An 18,222-nucleotide genomic window follows, 5' to 3' on the forward strand; every position below is an offset into this window, starting at 1 on the left:
CCCCATTATGACAAGGTAACATTTTTGGGCTGATAAAAAAAATGTTAAAAAATGAAATAGCACATTTAGATAAGTACTACAAGCTACAAGCTTGAGGTTGGATGGGGAGCTGTAACGGGTGTCGTAATCCTCCTCCTCAAACGAGGAGAGGAGAGAAGGATCGAAAGACCAAAATGCAGCGGGTTGTGAATACATAATGAATTTTAAAAAACAAGACGAAACTAAACACACGAAGAACACTTGATACTTTACAAAACAACAAAACGAAGTAAACAGACCTGGACACGAACTTACATACAACGTGAAGAACGCACGAACAGGAACAGACTACAAATACCTAACGACAATGAAACAGTCCCGTATGGTGCGCACATACACTGACACGGAAGACAATCACCCACAAACAAACAGTGAGAACACCCTACCTTAATATGACTCTCAATTAGAGGAAAACGCAAAACACCTGCCTCTAATTAAGAGCCATACCAGGCAACCCAAAACCAACATAGAAACAGAAAACATAGACTGCCCACCCAAAACTCACGCCCTGACCATCACACACATACAAAACAACAGAAAACAGGTCAGGAACGTGACAGAACCCCCCCCTCAAGGTGCGAACGCCGGGCGCACCAGCACAAAGTCCAGGGGAGGGTCTGGGTGGGTATCTGACCACGGTGGTGGCTCAGGCTCCGGACGCTGTCCCCACACCACCATAGTCACTCCCCGCTTCTGTATCCCCCTCCCAATGACCACCCTCCAACTAAAACCACCTAAATGAAGGGGCAGCACCGGGATAAGGGGCAGCACCGGGATAAGGGGCGGCAGTTCCTGGCTGAGGGACTCTGGCAGGTCCTGGCTGAGGGACTCTGGCAGGTCCTGGCTGAGGGACTCTGGCAGGTCCGGGCTGAGGGACTCTGGCAGCTCCGGGCTGAGGGACTCTGGCAGCTCCGGGCTGAGGGACTCTGGCAGCTCCGGGCTGAGGGACTCTGGCAGCTCCGGGCTGAGGGACTCTGGCAGCTCCGGGCTGAGGGACTCTGGCAGCTCCGGGCTGAGGGACTCTGGCAGCTCATGACTGTAGGGCAGCTCATGACTGTAGGGCAGCTCATGACTGTAGGGCAGCTCATGACTGTAAGGCAGCTCATGACTGTAGGGCAGCTCATGACTGTAGGGCAGCTCATGACTGAAGGGCAGCTCATGACTGAAGGGCAGCTCATGACTGTAGGGCAGCTCATGACTGTAGGGCAGCTCATGACTGTAGGGCAGCTCATGACTGTCTGGCGTCTCTGGCAGCTCCTGGCTGGCTGGCGGCTCTAATGGCTCGTGGCAGACGGACGGCTCAGAAGGCGCTGTGCAGACGGATGGCTCAGACGGCGCTGGGCAGACGGATGGCTCAGACGGCGCTGGGCAGACGGATGGCTCAGACGGCGCTGGGCAGACGGATGGCTCAGACGGCGCTGGGCAGACGGATGGCTCAGACGGCGCTGGGCAGACGGATGGCTCAGACGGCGCTGGGCAGACGGATGGCTCAGACGGCGCTGGGCAGACGGATGGCTCAGACGGCGCTGGGCAGACGGATGGCTCAGACGGCGCTGGGCAGACGGATGGCTCAGACGGCGCTGGGCAGACGGATGGCTCAGACGGCGCTGGGCAGACGGATGGCTCAGACGGCGCTGGGCAGACGGATGGCTCAGACGGCGCTGGGCAGACAGATGGCTCAGACGGCGCTGGGCAGACAGATGGCTCAGACGGCGCTGGGCAGACAGATGGCTCAGACGGCGCTGGGCAGACAGGCAGTGCAGAAGGCGTTGGGCAGACAGGCAGTGCAGAAGGCGTTGGGCAGACGGCCGACTCTGCCCTGCTGAGGCGCACAGTAGGCCTGGTGCGTGGTGCCGGAACTGGAGGCACTGGGCTGGAGACACGCACCATAGGGAGAGTGCGTGGAGGAGGAACAGGGCTCTTAAAACGCACTGGAAGCCTGGTGCGTGGTGTAGGCACTGGTGGTACCGGGCTGGGGCGAGGAGGTAGCGCCGGAAATACCGGACCGTGTAGGCGTACTGGCTCCCTTGAGCACTGAGCCTGCCCAACCTTACCTGGTTGCATGCTCCCCGTAGCCCGTCCAGTGCGGGGAGGTGGAATAACCTGCACTGGGCTGTGTTGGCGAACCGGGGACACCATGCGTAAGGCTGGTGCCATGTAAGCCGGCCCAAGGAGACGTACTGGTGGCCAGATATGTAGGGCCGGCCTCATGACATTTGGCTCAATGCCCAATCTAGCCCTACCAGTGCGGGGAGGTGGACTAACCCGCACTGGGCTATGCACCCGTACAGGAGACATCGTGCGCTCTACTGCGTAACATGGTGTCTGCCCGTACTCCCGCTCTCCACGGTTAGCCTGGGAAGTGGGCGCAGGTCTCCTACCTGCCCTCGGCCCACTACCTCTTAGCCCCCCCCCAATAAATTTTTGGGTAGTACTTGTGGGCTACCAGCCTTGCTTCCGTGCTGTCCGTTAACCCGCTGCTTGATCTGGGTTTGGTGGGTGATTCTGTAACGGGTGTCGTAATCCTCCTCCTCAAACGAGGAGAGGAGAGAAGGATCGAAAGACCAAAATGCAGCGGGTTGTGAATACATAATGAATTTTAATAAACAAGACGAAACTAAACACACGAAGAACACTTGATACTTTACAAAACAACAAAACGAAGTAAACAGACCTGGACACGAACTTACATACAACGTGAAGAACGCACGAACAGGAACAGACTACAAATACCTAACGACAATGAAACAGTCCAGTATGGTGCGCACATACACTGACACGGAAGACAATCACCCACAAACAAACAGTGAGAACACCCTACCTTAATATGACTCTCAATTAGAGGAAAACGCAAAACACCTGCCTCTAATTAAGAGCCATACCAGGCAACCCAAAACCAACATAGAAACAGAAAACATAGACTGCCCACCCAAAACTCACGCCCTGACCATCACACACATACAAAACAACAGAAAACAGGTCAGGAACGTGACAGGAGCGTTGCTGCACAGCTATTTTAAGGTATCTCCAAATATGTTCAATCCGGTTCAAGTCCGGGCTCTGGTTGGGCCACTCAAGGACATTCAGAGACTTGTCCCGAAGCCACTCCTGCGTTGTCTTGGCTGTCTGCTTAGGGTCTTTGTCCTGTTGGAAGGTGAATGTTCACCCATGTCTGAGGTCCTGAGAGCTCTGGAGTAGGCTTTCATCAATGATCTCTCTATACTTTGCTCCGTTCATCTTTCCCTTGATCCCGACTAGTCTCCCAGTCCCTGAAAAACATCCCCACAGCATGATGCTGCCACCACCATACTTCACTGTAGAGATTGTGCCAGGTTTCCACCAGATGTGGCACTTGGAATTCAGGCCAAGAAGTTCAATCTTGGTTTTATCAGAACATAAAATTGTGTTTCTCATTGTCTGAGAGTCTTTAACTGCCTTTTGGCAAACTCCAAACAGAGCTTGGAGCTCTACAGACAATTCCTTCGACCTCATGGCTTGGTTTTTGCTCTGAAATGCACTGTCAACTGTGGGACCTTATATAGACAGGTGTGCGCCTTTCCAAATCATGTCCATTTCATTTAATTTATTACAGGTTGCCTCCAATCATGTTGTCGAAACCTCTCAAGGATAATCAGTGGAAACAGGATGCATCTGAGCTCAATTTCTAGTCTCATAGCAATGGGTCTGAATACTTATAAGGTATTTCTGGTTTTTATTTGAATACATTTGCAAACATTTATACGAACCTGTTTTCACTTTGTCATTATGGGTTATTGTGTGTAGATTGATGAGGATTTATTGATTTAATCCATTTTAGAATAAGGCTGTAATGTAACAAAATGTGGAAAAGTCAAGGGGTCTGAATACTTTCCAAAGGAACTGTAGATTATTGCAACATAGATACAGTAGACTGATATGGGAGGAGTGGGGGGGTTACCCAAGGACAGGGCCAACCAGGAAGGATATAACCCCACCCACTTTGCCAAAGCACAGCCCCCACACCACCAAAGGGATATCAACAGACCACTGATTTACTACCATGAGGCTGAGTATACATCACAAAGATCTCCCCCACAACATGAGCCAGAGGACAGGAAGGAATATCCCATCAGTGACTCAACCCATAACGGTCCACTATAGCGTAAAGAAAGTTGACACGACGGTATGCACTTCTCCTAGGGATGGCATAGGAGAATACAAAGACGCCAGTGACACAACCCCCGTAATAGGGTCAGAGGCAGAGAATCCCAGTGGAGAGACGATCTTTCACATAAACATACCATTACATAAACATTTTTTTGCTCTTTAAGAGAAGGTCCTGCCTCCAGCTGTTTGCTTAGAATTTCTAAGCACAATGTACGTTAGGACCAAATCGGTGTAATGTTTTGTAGGCTAGCAGTAAAACATTGAAATCACCCGTATTCTTAACAGGAAGCTAGGACTGGAGTAATATGATATGACGTTTTTTTTGTTCTAGTCAATATTCTAGCAGCTGTATTTAGCACTAGCTGAAGTGCTTATTTAGTGACATATTTAGCGCCGTATCCAGGTAGCCGGAGTGAAGAGAATTGCAGTATTCTAATCTTGAAGTGACAAAGCATGGATTAGTTTTTCTGCATAATTTTTTGACAAAACATTTCAGATTTTTGTAATGTTACGAAGTTGGAAAAAGGCTGCTCTTGAAATATTTTTTATTTGTATGTCGAAAGAGATATGAGTATACAGAGTAACGCAGAGGTCCTTCCCAATTTTACTTGAGACGACTGTACAACCATCGAGATACATTGTCAGATCTGACAGCAAATCTCTTCGTTTCTTGTGGTCTAGAACTAGAATCTCTGTTTTTTCCAAGTTTAAATAGTAACAACATTGCCACCATCCACTTCCTTATGTCTGAAACACAGGTTCCCAGTATAGGCAATTTTGGGGATTCATCATGTTTCATCTAAATGTACATTGCAGTGAACGTTGACTTTGTGTTTGAGTGACATCACCAAGAGGTAGCAGACATAGTGAACACAATATTGATCCTTGAACATAACATTCAGGAACAGCGAAACTTACTATTGATTTGTCAGAGGACAAACCATCCACAGAGACAAACTGATATCTTTCTGATAGAAATTATCTATACCAGGCAAGAATTTGTCAGCATAGACCAATTACGGTTTCCAATCTCTCCCAAAAAATATGGGGATCGATGGTGTCCAAAGTAGGACAAGGACTATGAGCACAAAGACAGACACAGAGCCATGGTCTGACGCCATTAAAAGGGCATTTGCAAGCTTCAAGAGTGCGGTCTAAGGACTATTTTTATATTATTTATTTAACCAGGTAGGCTAGTTGAGAACAAGTTATAATTTACAACTGTGACCTGGCCAAGATAAAGCTAAGCAGTTTGACACACACAAGAACACAGAGTTACACATGGAATAAACAAACATACAGTCAATAATACAGTAGAAAAAGTCTATATACAGTGTGTGCAAATGAGGTAAGATAAGGTTGGTAAGGCAATAAATAGGCCATGGTGGCAAAACAATTACAACTTGTTTTTACTTTGTCATTATGGGGTATTGTGTGTAGATTGATGAGGAAACAATTATTTATTCCATTTTAGAATAAGGCTGTAACGTAACTAAATTTGGAAATGGGAAAGGGCTCTGAATACTTTCTGACATCAATATCTATGTGTACATTGTGTGTGTGTGTGTGTGTGTGTTTGTGTGTTTGTTTATGAGTGAATGCTAGTTGTTGTGAGGTACTGTAGTGAGTTCATGAGGAAAGAGAAAGAGGCAGACCGTGGAAGGGTGGTAGGTTGGTTGTTGTTTCATTAGTGTCAGACTCAGGAGGCACACACACAAACACAAAGTGAAAGCGTGCACGCATGCAGTCGTCTGGGAGCGGACCTCGAGCCCTCAAATTGACTGGTTGATGAGGATACTTGTTAACACTGCCCCTGGGAGCCTCTGTGTGTGTGTGTGTGTGTGTGTGTGTGTGTGTGTGTGTGTGTGTGTGTGTGTGTGTGTGTGTGTGTGTGTGTGTGTGTGTGTGTGTGTGTGTGTGTGTGTGCGTGCGTGCACACATACCCAGCCTCCTCCAATTCCTCCTCAGCCCTTTGGTACCATAAAGGTGATTAGGAACCTATGGAAGTCTCGGTAGTCCCTTGTTCTCATCTCACTCGTTCTTCATTTCTTCACCTTCAGGCAACCCTGCAGAAAATCAAGACAATCCATTGACATTTGCAAGGTTTGAAAAGTGAATGGGGGAAAGGAGGAGGGGGAGGAGGGATGATGCGATTCATCATGAGGATCCTCTCTCTCTCTCGCGCTCTCTCGGCACAGCTGTTTGAAATGACATCCCTCGCCCGCAGACTTTTGGGAAGAGGGTCTTTATGAAGATGCATGAGTAGGAAAACAGACTATTAAAGTTTCTAAGAGTTCATTAACTTTGTTGAAGTAGGTTCTGGATCCCATAAAGTGCAATATTTCATTTGTTTGCCCGATATTTGTTTTATAATAAGTGCTTGTGGAGGCCCCGATAGTTCCTTTTACACGTGACAAGCATTAAATGAGACAAGGACAATAGAATCTTGGCCACCACCACATGCTGGCGTTTAACCTCTTGATGTTAGGTGGACTGTTTTTTTGTTTTTTTTTAAATAACGTTCCAAAGGTAAACAGACTATTTCTCAGGTCCAGATCGTAGAATATGCATATAATTTACAGATTAGGATAGAAACTCCAAAGTTTCCAAAACTGTCAAAATATTGTCTGTGAGTATAACAAAACTGTTTCTGCATGCGAAAACCTGAGGAAATCTAACCCGGAAGTGATTTTTTATTTTTTTTATCTGTGTTTTCTTGCCCGTCTTTCTTCCATTTAAAGGGGTATCAACCAGATTGCTTTTCCAATGGCTTCCTCAGGCTGTGACCAGGCTTTAGACATAGTTTCAGGCTTTTATTTTGAAAAATGAGCGAGATTTTTCAAAACAAGTCAGGTGTCCTTTGATTTGTTCCTGCGCGCGAGAGGGGTAGCTCTCCATTTTCTTTCTCTCTTTTATTGAATAGGTTACGGTCAGGGTGAAATATTATCGATTTTGTTTGTTAAAAACACCCTGAGGATTGATTATAAAAAACATTTGACATGTTTCTACGAACATTACGGATACTTTTTGGAATTTTCGTCGAACGGAACGAGGCTTTGGTTTTCTGAACATAACGCGCAACCCATATGGCGTTTTTTTGTTATAAAAGTAATATTTATCGAACAAAAATAACATTTATTGTGCAACTGGGAGTCTCGTGAGTGCAAACATCCGAAGATTATCAAAGGTAAGCAATTAATTTGATTGCTTTTCTGACTTTCGTGACCATGCTAATTTGGGGCTAGCTGTTCTAGCATTGATTGATACACTCACAAAAGCTTGGATTGCTTTCGCTGCAAAGCATATTTTCAAAATCTGACACGATAGGTGGATTAACAACAAGCTAAGCTGTGTTTTGGTATTTCACTTGTGATTGCATGATTATAAATATTTTTTGTAATATTTTGCGCCCTGCAATTCAGCGGTTGTTTAGGAAAATGATCCCGCTAAAGGGATCCGTAGCACAGAGAAGTTAACGACCAATTTTAAGGTCTGATACTGAAACTAACTATGCTCTGCTTTCTAAAGTTGATCTGTTTCTCAATTATATCTATTCTCTGGAAATGTCTGGGATTGAAGTTATGTTATTTTTTCATAAATCTTTTAATTTTAATTGATTGTTGACTTTATAAATGTACACTACCGTTCAAAAGTTCCGGGTCACTTAGAAGTGTCCTTGTTTTCCATGAAAACATACATGAAATGAGTTGCAAAATGAAAAGTAAATATCGTCAAGATGTTGACAAGGTTATAAATAATGATTTTTATTGAAATAATAATTGTGTCCTTCAAACTTTGCTTTCGTCAAAGAATCCCCCATTGGCAGCAATTACAGCCTTGCAGACCTCTGGCATTCTAGTTCTCAATTTGTTGAGGTAATCTGAAGAGATTTCACCCCGTGCTTCCTGAACCAACTCCCACAAGTTGGATTGGCTTGATGGGCACTTCTTACGTACAATACGGTCAAGCTGCTCCCACAACACCTCAATAGGGTTGAGATCCGGTGACTGTGCTGGCCACTCCATTGTAGACCCGAATACCAGCTGACTGCTTCTTCCCTAAATAATTATTGCATAGTTTGGAGCTGTGCTTTGGGTCATTGTCCTGTTGTAGGAGGAAATTGGCTCCAATTAAGTGCCATCCACAAGGAATGGCAAGGCGTTACAAAATGGAGTGATAGCCTTCCTTCTTCAATATCCCTTTTACCCTGTACAAATCTCCCACTTTACCACCACCAAAGCACCCGCAGACCATCACATTGCCTCCACCATGCTTGACAGATTGCGTCAAGCACTCCTCCAGCATCTTTTCATTTTTTTCTGCATCTCACAACTGTTCTTCTTTGTGATCCGAACTCCTCAAATTTAGATGAATCTGTCCATAACACTTTTTTTCCAATCTTCCTCTGGCCAGTGTTTGTGTTCTTTTCCCCATCTTTATATTTTCTTTTTAATGGCCAGTCTGAGATATGGCTTTTTCTTTGCAACTCTGCCTAGAAGGCTAGCATCCAGGAGTCGCCTCTTCACTGTTGATGTTGAGACTGGTGTTTTGTGGGTACTGTTTAATGAAGCTGCCAGTTGAGAACTTGTGAGGTGTCTGTTTCTCAAACTACACACTCTAATGTACTTGTCCTCTTGCTCAGTTGTGCACCGGGGCCTCCCACTTCTCTTTAAATTCTGGTTAGTGCCAGTTTGCGCTATTCTGTGAAGGGAGTAGTACACAGTGTTGTACGAGATCTTCAGTTTCTTGGCAATTTTTCGCATGGAATAGCCTTAATTTCTCAGAACAAAAATAGACTGACGAGTTTCAGAAGGAAGTTCTTTGTTTCTGGCCATTTTGACCCTGTAATCGAACACACAAATGCTGATGCTCCAGATACTCAACTAGTCTAAAGAAGAACAGTTTTCAGCTGTGCTAAGATAATTGCAAAAAGGTTTTCTAATGATCAATTAGCCTTCTAAATTGATAAACTTGGATAAGCTAACACAACGTGCCATTGGAACACAGGAGTGATTGTTGCTGATAATGTGTCTCTGTACACCTATGTAGATATTCCATGAAACAATCAGCCGTTTCCAGCTACAATAGTAATTTACAACATTAAACTCACTATGGTATGTGGGACGCTAGCGTTCCACCTCGTCAGCAGCCAGTGAAACTCCGGTTCGCCAAATTCAAAACAGAAGTCCTATAATTAAAATTCCTCAAACATACAACTATTTTACACCATTTTAAAGACACACTTGTTGTAAATCCAGCCACAGTGTCTGATTTCAAAAAGGCTTTACCACGAAAGCACACCAAATGATTATGTTAGGTCAGAGCCAAGTCACAGAAAAACACAGCCATTTTTCCAGCCAAAGAGAGGAGTCACAAAAGGCAGAAATAGAGATAAAATGAATAGCTAACCTTGGATGATCTCCATCAGATGACACGTGTTACACAATACATGTATGTTTTGTTCGGTAAAGTTCATATTTATATCCAAAAATCTCAGTTTACATTGGCACGTTATGTTCAGTAGTTCCAAAACATCTGCTGATTTTGCAGAGAGCTACATCAAGTTACAGAAATACTCTTAATAAACATTACTAAAAGATACAACTGTCATGCATGGAATTTTAGATCCACTTCTCCTTAATGCAACCTCTGTGTCAGATTTCAAAAACACTTTATGGAAAAAGCACACCATGCAATAATCTGAGTACGGCGCCCAGACACAAAACCAAGACATATAGATATCTGCCATGTTGTGTAGTCAACAGAAGTCAGAAATAGCATTATAAATATTCACTTACCTTTGATGATCTTCACTCCCAGGAATCCCAGTTCCACAACAAATGTTTGATTTGTTCGATAAAGTCCATAATTTATGTCCAAATACCTCCTTTTTGTTCGTGCGTTTAGCCCAGTAATCAGAATTCATGAGGCGCGACACTAGGAGCAGACGAAAAGTCAAAAAGTTCCATTACAGTCCATAGAAACATGTCAAACAATGTATAGAATCAATCTTTAGAATTTTTTAACATAAATCTTCAATAATGTTCCAACCGGAGAATTCATTTGTCTTTAGAATTGCAATGGAACGCAAGCTACCTCTCACATGAACGCGCGTGGTCAGCTCATGGCACTCTGGGAGAGACCTTACTCAATCCCTTCTCATTCACCCCCACTTCACAGTAGACGCCTCAAACAAGGTTCTAAAGACTGTTGACATCTACTGGAAGCCGTAAGAAGTGCAATATGACCCCATAGCCACTGTGTATTCGATAGGCATTGAGTTGAAAACCTAAAAACCTCAGATTTCCCACTTCCTGGTTGGATTTTATCTCAGGTTTTTGCCTGCAATATGAGTTCTGTTATAGTTACAGACATCATTCAAACAGTCTTAGAAACTTCCGAGTGTTTTCTATCCAAATTACTAATTATATGCATATTCTAGCTTTCATGGCTGAGTAGCAGGCAGGTGAATTTGGTCACGCTTTTCACCTAAAATTCCAAATGCTGCCCCCTACCCTAGTGAAGTTAACACTGTATTTCTGATCAGTTTGATGTTATTTTAATGTACAAAAAATTAGCTTTCCTTTCAAAAACAAGGACATTTCTAAGTGACCCCAAACTTTTGAACGGTAGTGTATGTAGTGTTACTAACAAAAACACTTACTTGTATTTCTTTAGTGGTCTCTCTTTTACTTAATTAAGTGTAATCAGACTCACTCATATGAGACGATATCCTGGACTGCGTCTCAAATGGCACCCTATTTTTCAATAACGTGGACTACTTATGACCAGAGAAAATAGTACACTATGTATGGAATAAGATGCCATTTGGGATACAGCCTATATCCTGATTACTGGTTCTGTCAAAAGAATCAATCGTTCGATTAATTTTGTTCGTTTGAGTCAGTAATACCCAGAGCACGCAGGACCCCCTACCGGCGAACGATGAAGTGAAAACTCGAAAGAGTCATGATTCTGCAAGTGTCTCGTTCACTTTGTTCACCATAGGGGGCTAATTGGAGCTGTCATTTGTGACTGAGTAAACGTGTGCTTTACAAGTTGTGTACATGTGCTGAATGCTAGGTATACAAATACAATTATTTCTTGATACATTTGAAACAAGGTCTAGTTGTGACCGCAACCTGACTAGATTGTGAACGGCTCTTGGCGGAATACATGGCTTGACTGCTGTGAGGGTGATAAGCACAATGTTGTTTGCGAACTGCAGCCTGCAAACAATTTGTTTTCCAGTTTGTTGAGCAGAGGCTGTGTATGTTTTGGTTCTAGAAAGCTGTGTCCTTCAGAACATTAAATAATCAGTTAATTGCATTCATTCTTGCACCATGCGATCAATTATCAGTTGTTATTCTTCTCCATGCTCATGACCTATTTCGCTGCAAGCATATGACATACAGTTGGTGGTTGGAACAGGAGCGTGTATTAATCCTGCTGTAGGACTGTAATCCTGCTGTAGGACTCATCAGCACTAGCTAGCACAGCATTTCCCAAACTCGGTCCTCAGGACCCCAAGGGGTGCACATTTTGTTTTATCCCCTCACACTACACAGCTGATTCAAAGGAGCAAAGCGTGATTATTTGAAACCTGTGTAGTGCTAGTGCTAAAACCAAAACCTGCACCGCTTGGGGTCCCGAGGACCAAGTTTGGAAAACCCTGGGCTAGCAGGACAAGAGAATGACTAATATGAACAGGTCACCCAGAACAACGTCATGATTCTTGAGTCAGTAAAAAGATAATTTGCAAAGTACACATCACATCGTTGTCTTATCCGTTGTTGTCTTAGCTAGCTCTCCCAATCACCACCTGTGATTGCTTTATGCCTCACTGTATGTCTCTCTCAAATGTCAATATGCCTTGTATACTGTTGTTTAAGTTAGTTATCATTGTTTTAGTTTACAATGGAGCCCCTAGTTCCACTCATCATACCTCTGATACCTCCTTTGTCCCACCTCCCACACATGCGGTGACCTCACCCATTATAACCAGCATGTCCAGAGATGTAACCTCTCTTATCATCACTCAGTGCCTGGGCTTACCTCGGTTGTACCCGCACCACACCATACCGCTGTCTGCACATTATGCCCTGAATCTATTCCACCACGCCAAGAAATCTGCTCCTTTTATTCTTTGTCCCCAATGCTCTAGGCGATCAGTTTTGATAGCATTTAGCCGTACCCTCATCCTACTCCTCCTCTGTTCCTCAGGTGATGTGGAGGAAAACCCATGCCCTGCGTGTCCTCCGGCACCCTCATTTGTTGACTTCTGTGATCGAAAAAACATTGGTTTCATGCATGTTAACATCAGAAGCCTCCTCCCTAAGTTTGTTTTACTCACTACTTTAGCACACTCCGCCAACCCTGATGTCCTTGCTGTGTCTGAATCCTGGCTTAGGAAGGCCACCAAAAATACTGAGATTTCCATACCCAACTACAACATTTTCCGTCAAGATAGAACTGCCAAAGGGGGAGGAGTTGCAATCTACTGCAGAGAGCCTGCAATGTACTGTCATACTTTCCAGATCTATACCAAAACAGTTCGAACTTCAAATTTTTAAAATGAATCTCTCCAGAAATAAGTCTCTCACTGTTGCCGCCTGTTATCAACCCCCCTCCGCTCCCAGCTGTGCCCTGGACACCATATGTGAATTGATCGCCCCCCATCTAGCTTCACAGTTCGTTCTGTTAGGTGACCTAAACGGGGATATGCTTAACACCCCGGCAGTCCTACAATCTAAGCTAGATGCCCTCAATTTCACACAAATCACCAAGGAACCCACCAGGTACAACCCTAAATCCATAAACATGGGCACCCTCATAGACATTATCCTGACCAACTTGCCCTCCAAATACGCTGTTTTCAATCAGGATCTCAGCGATCATTGCCTCATTGCCTGTATCCGCTATGGGTCCGGGGTCCCCTCATCACTGTCAAATGCTCCCTAAAACATTTCTGCAAGCAGGCCTTTCTAATCGACCTGGCCCGGATATCCTGGATATTGACCTCATCCCGACAGTCGAGGATGCCTGGTCGTTCTTTAACTTCTTATGGCTGCAGCCCGACGCCGGTACACTTATGACAACAGCCACTTCAAGTGCAGGGCGCGAAACTCAAAAGATATATTTTTTTAAATATTTAACTTTCACACATTAACAAGTCCAATACAGCAAATGAAAGGTACACATCTTGTGAATCCAGCCAACATTTCCGATTTTTAAAATGTTTTACAGCGAAAACACCACGTATATTTACGTTAGCTCACCACCAAATACAAAAAAGCACAGATATTTCTTTCACAGCAAAGGTAGCTTGCACAAAACCGACCAAATAGAGATAGAATTAGTCACTAACCAATAAACAACTTCATCAGATGACAGTCTTATAACATGTTATGCAATAAATCTATGTTTTGTTCGAAAAATGTGCATATTTCAGGTATAAATCATAGTTTTACATTGCAGCTACAATCACAAATAGCACCGAAGCAGCTAGACCAACTACAGAGACCAACGTGAAATACCTAAATACTCATCATAAAACATTTATGAAAAATACATGGTGTAAAGCAAATGAAAGATAAACATCTTGTGAATCCAGCCAATATTTCAGATTTGCAAAAGCAAAAGTAAGACACAATTTATAATGTTAGTTGTTCAAGGTTAGTGATTAATTTTATCTCTATTTTGTCGGTTTTGTGAAAGCTACCTATGCGGTGGAAACATGGTGAAAACGTGCCGTTGTGTGTTTGGCTATTGTGGTTAGCTAATAGAAATTCACATTGTGTTTTCGCTGTAAAACATTTTAAAAATCGGAAATGATGGCTGGATTCACAAGATGTTTATCTTTCATTTGCTGTATTGGACTTGTGATTTCATGAAATGATATTATATGATATCCCTGTCCCGTTAGGCTAGGCTATGCTAGTCAGCTTTTTTGATGAGGAGGATCCAGGACCCGGAATGGGTATAAAGTAAAGGTTAAACTCTAACTGTTTTAAAGTCCCCATAGTGAAATCCCTGAGCAGTTTTCTTCCTCTCCAGCAACTCAGTTAGGAAGGACGCCTGTATCTTTCTAGTGACTGGGTGTATTGATACACCATCCAAAGTGTAATTAAAAACTTTACCATGCTCAAAGGGATATTCAATGTCAGCTTAATTTTTTTCCACCCATCTACCAATTGGTGCCTTTCTTTGCGAGGCATTGGAAAAGCTCTCTGGTCTTTGTGGTTGAATCTGTGTTTGAAATTCACTGCTCGCCTGAGAGACCTTACTGATAATTGTATTTGTGGGGTACAGAGATGAGCTAGTCATTCAAAAATCATTTTAACCTTTCACGGGTCTCTACCCCGGGTCCGGGAGCACCCCCCCCCCCCCCCCCCCCCCCCCCCACACTGAGTAGCATCGCTAGCATAGCGTCACAATTAAATAGTAGCATCTAAATATCATTAAATCACAAGTCCAAGACACCTAATGAAAGATACAGATCTTGTGAATAAAGCCACCATTTCAGATGTTTTAAATGTTTTACAGGGAAGACAAAATATGTAAATCTATTAGCTAACCACGTTAGCAAAAGACACCATTTTTCTTTGTCCACCATTTTCTCTCAACACCAGTAGCTATCACCAATTCGGCCAAATAAAGATATTGATAGCCACTAACCAAGAAAAAACCTCATCAGATGACAGTCTGATAACATATTTATGGTATAGGATAGGATTTGTTAAAAAAATGTGCATATTTCTTGTATAAATCATAGTTTACAATTGAACCCACCATCACAACTCGACTAGAAAAAATACAGAGCAACGTGTATTACCTAATTACTAATCATAAAACATTTCTTAAAAATACACAACTCACAGCAATGGAAAGACACAGATCTTGTGAATTCAGACAACATTTCAGATTTTCTAAGTGTCTTACAGCGAAAACACAATAAATCGTTATATTAGCATACCACATGTGCAAATGTTACCAGAGCATTGATTCTAGCCAAAGAGAGCGATAACGTAATCATCGCCAAAATGTATTAATTTTTTCACTAACCTTCTCAGAATTCTTCAGATGACACTCCTGTAACATCATATTACAACATACATATAGAGTTTGTTCGAAACAGTGCATATTTAGCCACCAAAATCATGGTTAGACAATGACAAAAGTAGCCCAGCTGGTCAGAAAATGTCGTGCACCATATTAGACAGTGATCTAGTCTTATACATAAATACTCATAAACTTGACTAAAAAATACAGGGTGGACAGCGATTGATAGACAATTTAATTCTTAATACAATCGCTGAATTACATTTTTTAAATTATCCTTACTTTTCAATACAGGTTGCGCCAAGCGAAGCTACACCTAACAAAATGGCGGCATAAGCGTTTCACATTTTTTGACAGAAACACGATTTATCATAATAAATTGTTCTTACTTTGAGCTGTTCTTCCATCAGAATCTTGGGCAATTAATCCTTTCTTGGGTCTAATCGTCTTTTGGTCGAAAGCTGTCCTCTTGCCATGTGGAAATGCCCACTAACGTTCTGCATGAACTGGAAACGTGCCCAGCGGTTCAAAGTGTCTCAGAAAGAAATGCCTCAAAATCGCACTAAACGGATATAAATTGCTATAAAACGGTTCAAAGTAACTACCTTATGATGTTGTTAACACCTATACCGAGTAAAAACATGACCGGAGAAATATTACTGGCTAAACAAAAGGTTGGAAGGAGGCGAGTCCGACGTCCTTCGTGCGTCAGACGCAGGGAGCCAAAGGAAGTTACTTCCGGTATTTGGTGATTTATAGAGGCACTGATTGCGCAATCGACTTCATTCAAAGCGTCATCACGTACTGACATCCAGGGGAAGACGTAAGAAGTGTCTGTTTCTCCATAGCATTTACAGGGACCTTTAAACTGACTCCAGATCAGGGGCCAAGATGTCTGAAATCTGACTCCCTATCATGAAAAGTGCTGTAGAAGGAGTTCTGTTTCACTCAGAGACAAAATTCCAACGGCTATAGAAACTAGAGAGTGTTTTCTATCCAATAATAATAATAATATGCATATTGTACGAGAAAGAATTGAGTACTAGGCAGTTTAATCTGTAGAGCAAATTATGCTAATGCGAAACAGCACCCCCTATATTCGCAAGAAGTTAAACACTATTGTTGCACCCAGAGAGTGTCCATGCAACTTATAATGTTACTTGTTAAGCATATGTATACTCCTGAACTTATTTAGACTTGCCATAACACATCGGTTGAATAGTTATTGACTCGAGACATTTCAGCTTTTCATTTTTTATGAATTTGTAAAATTTTTGAAAAACATAATTCTACTTTGATAATGTGGTGTATTGTGTGTAAGCCAAATCCCAATGTAATTCATTTTTTATAAATTCTGTAACACAACAAAATGTGGAAAACTCTTTACCAGACACTAGCACAGCTCAGCCATAAACCAGCAACTGCGTGTATCATGGTCAATAGCACTGCTGCCCAACCATGAGCGACAATTGTATATTTTTCTATTGACCTTGGTTGATTTCACTGACTGTGTCACGCCCTGATCTTTTTCACCTGTCCATGTGCTTGTTTCCACACCCCTCCAAGTGTCGCCCATCTTCTCCATTATTCCCTGGGTACTTATACCTGTGTTTTTTGTCTATCTGTGCCAGTTCATCTTGTTTGTCAAGTCAACCCTGCGGTTTGTCTCAGCTCCTGCTTTTCCCCAGTCTCTCTTTTTCTCACCCTCCTGGTTTTGACCCTTGCCTGTCCTGACTCTGAGCCCGCCTAGCTGACCACTCTGCCTGCCCTTGACCCTGCCTGCCGTCCTGTACCGTCGCCCACTACTCTGGATTATCGACCCCTGCCTGCCTTGACCTGTCGTTTGCCTGCCCCTGTTGCTGTAATAAACGTTGTTACTTCAACACAGTCTGCATTTGGGTCTTACCTTATAGACTGTAAGTTGCTAAAGACAAGAGCGCCTGCTAAATTACCAAAATGCAAATGTAAAAATGAAAACTTGCAAAGAACACTTGGTAATATGTAACAGCATGGGCCTGGACAGCAAGTCCAGTAATATACTGTAATTTAGATTACAGTAACATTTTTGGTACCGTAAAATGTATTATTGTAAAATGTATTACAGTATCTGTACTGTTAAAGAAATTACAGGAAATATTCTACGGTGCAGGCTAAAACTCAAAGCTTATTATAAATACTCCACCATCTGTGCCTGTCAGCCGCTGACACTCATTACTGTACTCCAGGTTCCCATAACCATCACCATCCACACTGTTGGAAGTTCCCCAATGATGATATTTTGTTATGATAGTGGTAGAAAGGTTTTGACGGTCTGAAACCAACAGTTTCTGTGCTGATCATAAACACACACTCACACTCACACAGTAGCTGTGTTGTCATAAACAGGGCTGTAGCAGTACATTAGGCAACCCGGATATATTTGCTTCCAAAGTTATAACGAGCCTGCTGGGTGATGTTAAGTGTTATGTGTTTATATCAATGTTTATGTGCACCATATGTGGAATGGCTGGTGTGTGTGCATGTGTCTATAGAGAGAGATTTATTTTGGACTGTAAGCTTCTGCTGAAGTGGCTCTGGTGGTGGCTCTGGTGATGAACACAGGCAAAAGTACTTCATTTGATTCACTCTGAGTCATTGCCCTGTGTGTGTGCGTGTATGTATGTATGTGGTTTGGTGTGTTGTGATCGTCTCCCCACTACACAACCGTGGTGACAAAAATCCACACCCCAGGAGCAAAACAAAGCCTGCAATTTAGCATCTGGACTGGGGCTTTTAGCAATGGGACACAGCATGGGGAAAAGGCTTCCTCTCTCCAGGGCCATGCCGGAATTATCAGACTGCTAGGGGACGCCTGACATGCTAAGAAGTCACAATATCTCCAGCGTGGAGTCAGAGTGGAGCCAGAGAATAGCGGGGCCAGCCTCTCCCCCTCTGGTTCCAGTTCCTTAGAAACCAAACCTCCCTCTGCGGCAGCCA

This window comes from Salvelinus fontinalis, chromosome 7 (assembly GCF_029448725.1).
Source record: "Salvelinus fontinalis isolate EN_2023a chromosome 7, ASM2944872v1, whole genome shotgun sequence".
NCBI lineage: Eukaryota > Metazoa > Chordata > Actinopteri > Salmoniformes > Salmonidae > Salvelinus > Salvelinus fontinalis.